This window comes from Tachypleus tridentatus, chromosome 4 (genome assembly GCF_004210375.1).
Source record: "Tachypleus tridentatus isolate NWPU-2018 chromosome 4, ASM421037v1, whole genome shotgun sequence".
NCBI classification, from domain to species: domain Eukaryota; kingdom Metazoa; phylum Arthropoda; class Merostomata; order Xiphosura; family Limulidae; genus Tachypleus; species Tachypleus tridentatus.
In genome coordinates, this window is record NC_134828.1 from 69,761,036 (window position 1) to 69,767,035 (window position 6,000).

A 6,000-nucleotide genomic window follows, 5' to 3' on the forward strand; every position below is an offset into this window, starting at 1 on the left:
AATCAGTTGTATATAATATTTTGCCAGTCTATCCTGCAGCTACTTGCAGTGTACGTGTATAACACAAAATTACTGAACACTTGCAGGAAAAAAAAAAACAACAAAAACATCTGCACTGGGTAGAAGGACAACACGTTTTTTTATCTTCACGCAATATTCACCATACCTGTTCCAATTTTAACACTGCAGTTTTCGTTTGCGATGAATTTCGTGCAAATTTAGGGCTTTCTGCTTTAGGTGTCCCTATTCAAGCTGTGAAAAACTAAAGGGAAGATAGCTATTCATCACTACCCACTCCAGCTGTTTAGCTACTATTTTATCTACAAATAGCGAGATGGACCGTCACATTATAATAGGAATTCGAACCCGTAATCCGCTGATTACTAGGTTCTGCTGTGTTGGGTCATGTCCTTAAATTTATAAAACTATCAACCAAAAGAAGTCGAGACACCCAATAACTGGGTTACACCCGATATGTTTGGGATAGGGATAAGGGAAAAGCTTTTAAGTATTTTTTTGGCTGTGTTTAAACTTAAAAAACAAAACAAAATCTACTGTACTTTAAAGTGAGATGAGGATGTTAATAGTAATAGACACAAAATATAGAGGGCAGTGTTACACTTGATTTATAGGAATAAATAAATACTTTAAATATTTTATTTTGTATGAAGAAAACAATTATACAAAAATTAAATGAGAAAAATGACTCTTATTTTCGAAATGACGGATTTTTTATTACGATTGTAATTTAAACAATTATTCCAGAAATAATTGCAAGCCATGTATAATAACACTGATGTAAAATATTCGTAAATATCTGGACGTGTTTAAATGACACAGCTTAAACCTGATCATATTTTCAAAATTAATCCATATTTTAGCATTTCTAACTTCACATTTCATAAGTGAGAGAAGTTTTGTTATGAATAGGGGTCACTTGAAATTCCTATGTATTTGCGCGCATTAACCGTGTGGTTTTAAAAATGAAGGAAGAAGGCAGATACTGCGGGGTTAGTTCCATCCGGGAAACTCGAAGTTTCCTGTTTGTCGACCACAACAAGATTAAAGTGTTATAGCTTATCAGGACACTACACAGTAAAATGTCATGTTTCTACAGCGTAAAAAATACAAGCTTGTTTTGTACCTCCTCAGTTTGCCCGGCATGGCCAGGTGGGTTAAGGCATTCAACTCGTAATCTGAGGGTCGCGGATTCGAATCCCCGTCACACCAAACATGCTCGCCCTTTCAGCCGAGGAGGCGTTATAATGTGACGGTCAGTCCCATTATTCGTTGGTAAAAGAGTAGCCCAAGAGTTGGCGGTGGGTGATGATGATTAGCTGCCTTCCCTCTTGTCTTACACTGCTAAATTAGGGACGGCAAGCGCAGATAGCCCTCGAATAGCTTTGCGGGAAATTCAAAAACAAACAAACCTCCACAGTACAAGCTGCATTAAGTTCATATTTGTTAATAAGACAGACATACTTCTCAATACATTAGGCATAACTGTAAATATCTTATCACGCACTTTTGCGATAAAGTAACCGTATTAATCCAACAAAGTATCTAGTACATTTACATCAAAGTGTATGTTTACATCAAAACGTGCCATGTACATTTACAATACCCCTCGTACTAGCACAGCGATATGCTTGCAGATTTACAACGCTAGAAATTGGGTTTCGATAGCTGTAGCTGGAAGAGCACAGATAGCCCATTGGGTTGTTTTGTGCTTAACTTCAAAACAAACAAACATTTACAACAAAATGGACATATGAGTTAAAAGGTACCTAGTACATTTACAACAAAGGGGGCATGCTTATCCAAAAAGTATTGCATACATTTACAACAAAGTGGACGTATTATTCAAAAAAGTATCATATGCGTTTGCAAGAAACTGAACAAAAGGTATATTATATTTTAGTAACGAGTGCTAAAAACGTATTATTTCTGTTTTATCAGAGTTCAGCGAAATAACACAGGTCAACACGGGTCACTCGAAACGATCAGCTCTAGAACTTCGCCCTAAATATTTCCGTAATCACATGAACAGCCCATCACAAAATCATTTGCTTGGCAGACTAAATGACTAACTATAATCTAGTAATGAACTATTACTGTCACATTTCATAACTATCTGATCGTATAATTATCACATCCATTTTTATTTTTTATTAAAAAATAAAAAAATGAATTGTTATAAGGACGTTCTGAATAGTTAAAGCATACTGATATATCTATGTACAACATGGAAAGTTTCCATTTAAGGAAAAGTCTTATCCTACAGGATACTGTCTTATCACTTCGTTTTAAACCTACCAAATAAAAACCAACAGTTTATCACTACCACTTAAGTACCACAATGAAAAATGGCATATTGAGCAAAAACAAAATAAACACTTTTATTTCCTAATTACTATTCCTGGAAACCATTAGCAATTATCAACTCAAGCACACCATCAAGAAATATATTTTAGTGATTAAAGTAATACATCAGCTCACTTAACTCTAGCGTCAAGAGATCAATGATTAAACGTGGCGAATATTAACAGGTTTATCGTTTACTATTGACTTGGTAAGCGATCATTACAGTGTATAGTAGATGTAAGTTTAAGGGAAATTGTTGAAATATTAAAACATTGATTTTGTTTATCTTTTCTTTTGCATGCAGACACGTTAGTAACCGATAGTAAGGAGTATGGGGTTGCTTAGTTACCTTAGCAACCAACTGGAATAGAAACTATATCTGTATAATGACGTACATAGGAGCTAACCAATAGGAAAACAGCTCGCAATTTTTGTAACATGTTCTCGCAAATACCGAGGAGAAAGTCAAATAATTTTACACAGAAACGTTTGTTCTATAATTATGATCACGTGCAGGAACCTTGGATTGTCTTGCCTAATGCAACTATAAATATCTTGGCGAGAGAAAATTGAAATTTAGTCAGAACATATGCAAAAACGGCTCGTTTGGGTTGAGAAAATATTTTACACAGAAGAGCGAACAACGTTTCGACCTTCTTCGGTCATCGTCAGGTTGTTCGCTCTTCTATATAAAATATTTTCTCAACCCAAACGAAGCGTTTTTACATATATATTTCTCTACAAGTGGGTTTTCTCGACATCACTGATTTAGTCTGAACAGTTCCTTACAATTAAAAAGTGTCCCCTCGATATATCAGCGATAAATGTACAGGCCTACAATATTAACAATCAGCGATTACCCGCAATGAACAGAACGCCGATATTACATTGTGTTTGTTTATTATAAAATTTACAGTACGTATGATATACACGGTTTAACAAAGATTATTATTACAGAAATTATAATCTCGATACCACACAAAATTACTTTATTCTGTTCCAAAACTTGTGGAAATCAGTCTGTTTTAGCATAACGATGGCCTAGTTGACGTAATGGTTCAATATATAAATATATCCTTATAGCATAGAAAGCGTTTCTCGAGCAAGGCTCACATTTTTGACAAAAAAAAAAAACATAGAAAAAATGGGTATTTTTTCAAGCAAATAAACATTATATAATTGTTACATGCACAAGAACTGATGCACAAACACTTACCTGTCACGGACGCTCTGTTGCTAATGTTATCTAAATTCTGGTCAACCAGTTCAACGGTCACAGAAAAGAAAGCAGGAGAAAGTGATATGGCCGTTTTACTAGAAAACTCAAAGAGCTAACGTATACCCACGAGCCTTGTCACAATATATATATTTTGCACGTGCCCTGTGTTATTCATTCATGGGGGAGACGCTATCGATTGGTCGGTGTCATAGTAACAAGTCAAGCTGCGCATGCCACGAGCCGCAATCATGCCAGATCTGTGTTCCATTTCTTGCGTGAAAAGAGTCTTTCTGTACGCCAGCCTGAAACCGTTTAGCTAGATGCTGCATCCTAATCTGGGAGCAGTTGTGAAAGAAATTAAAGATCGATGCTTACAGCACAACACGTTAAGCCTGCATTAAGCAACAAAGAGTAGTTGGAACGTCAACTTTCATTTACTGGACCTGCAGTTAGGTTTGAAATGTAAAAAAATTAGCCACCTCTTTACACCCAAGTGTAACTTACAATCATAAAACCTCAACATTGCACACAAATACATATCTGGGAAGGAAAAAAGTTAAATGTAGCATTAGTATGAAAAACATGTCCAAAAATATGAATAAAATATTTATCGAAGACATATGTGCGTCAATTCTTTTTTGAACGTCATTTTCGTTACTTTTTTTTTATATGCAAAAACGGCTCGTTTGGGCTGAGAAAACACTTTTACATAGAAGAGCGAACAGCGTTTCGACCTTCTTCGGTCATCGTCAGGTTCACCTTACTTGTTAGCACACATTCTAGTGGGAAAAAAAACAAAACAAAATTTACAATAATTTACTTTGCGTGTATAATTTCAAAGCATCACTTTTCGTCAGATATTGCGTAGTATGTTGAAATTGTAAGAAATTATTTTCTGCTGTAGATCACAGATAAATAGACTAAAAACAATAAAAAAAAGAAATGCGGTAAAGCATCACTTACCCTGTTTTTGATGGTACTTGCAGAAAAACCAGAAGGAAAATTTGTTCTATAGAAGTTATTCCCATAGACCAAGTTTCTTTTTCTGAAAGTTTTTTTTTTTTTTAATGTGGTTTTATAAGAACTAGGCCTAGTGATTTTTCGGTGTTGAACACCTTATACATACTGCATGGTCGATATTTCAATTTTTAACTTCACTTAGCTGTTCCTGGAATCGCACACCCACTTTGTACGTTTAGGTCTTTTATTTATGCAAACTATGTTTATATTGAATGATCTTGATAAATACATGTACAGTTTCGTTCTAGGAAAGCTGATTTTGTTTGAATCACAACTCAGTTCCAAACTGAATATGTGGCGTCAATAAATATATTTAACTACGAAGCTCTCTGTCTCAAAATTTTCCACCAATAGGATGCAGTGTCACTATATTTTATTTGTAATTTCTTTGTCGAGATTGTGAAAAATCAATGAAAGGTTAAAAGCTTACATTTTATATGCAGAAATAACGGATTGGTTAGATTAAAATATTGTAAATCAAACGGAGGAGATACTTATATTGTTGGTATATCTGTGTTTAGCTTCTTTTTTGTTTCCTGACGAAGCGGTAAAAAATTTAACTAGTTTATATTATCATAATTGTTCATTGCGAGTTTTCAATAGTTGTACAAAATCATCTCTGTAGAGCATAATTTCTTAACGATAAATAAACCTGAGTCGCCAGTGGGAGGTATGTTAACTGCTATGAACCAGGGGTGGTCAGGTAATTACTATGCTGAACTATAGATCGGAGGGTCCCATGTTCACGTCCTATTCAAGTAGGAGTTGAAGTCATTTTATTATTCTAGAGTACGAGATTTTACTTAAGAATAAGTAAGTTTCTGTAGAATATTGAGCTTCGAGATGGTTGTTCAATGGTTGCCAAGAATCAGGCTTAACTTTTGAAAAAAATGTTTATTTAATGTAACATTGCGAAAAAACACTTAAAGTTTGGAAAAATAAATATTTATACGTGATCCTACAAGCAAAACCAGTTACGTTTATAAATTATTTCCGGTAAAGAAGTATGATAAAGCATTAGTAAACAGAATCTACTGTACTTGTTTCCACACCTATTGTGAATACAAAGCTGTATCGAATAATATTTTCTTGCATAATTAAACCTCTCAGATCTACGGTAAGTCGAAACGTTCTCAGCTGACGAAGGAAGTATTTAACATGAGCAAGTGTGTTCTTTATTTTTGAGGGATGTAAGTATCATTATGGTATACAGCGTATAAACAAGCGAAGAATGATTTGTAAATTTCTAGTTTGTGTGATATTACATACAGTAAGATTAATAATAACTTTTAAAAAACCTTTCTTTACAAGCCTTATAAGACTTCCCAATAAGAAGAATAGCAAAGAAAGATTTCTTAAGTATTTTCATTCTTAATGTTATGTTATGTTACGAAACT

General features: G+C 34.3%; 1 pseudogene across 1 annotated transcript in view; it reads right to left on the reverse strand.

Annotated features, from left to right (window-relative positions):
• The window catches only part of LOC143249383 (uncharacterized), a 72,052-nt pseudogene extending 68,299 nt beyond the window's left edge, over positions 1–3,753 (reverse strand). Inside the window, exon 1 of the transcript XR_013027751.1 lies at positions 3,581–3,753. The product of XR_013027751.1 is annotated as an uncharacterized LOC143249383 (transcript). The remainder of the gene's footprint in view (positions 1–3,580) is intronic.
• Positions 3,754–6,000: the final 2,247 nt, after the last annotated feature.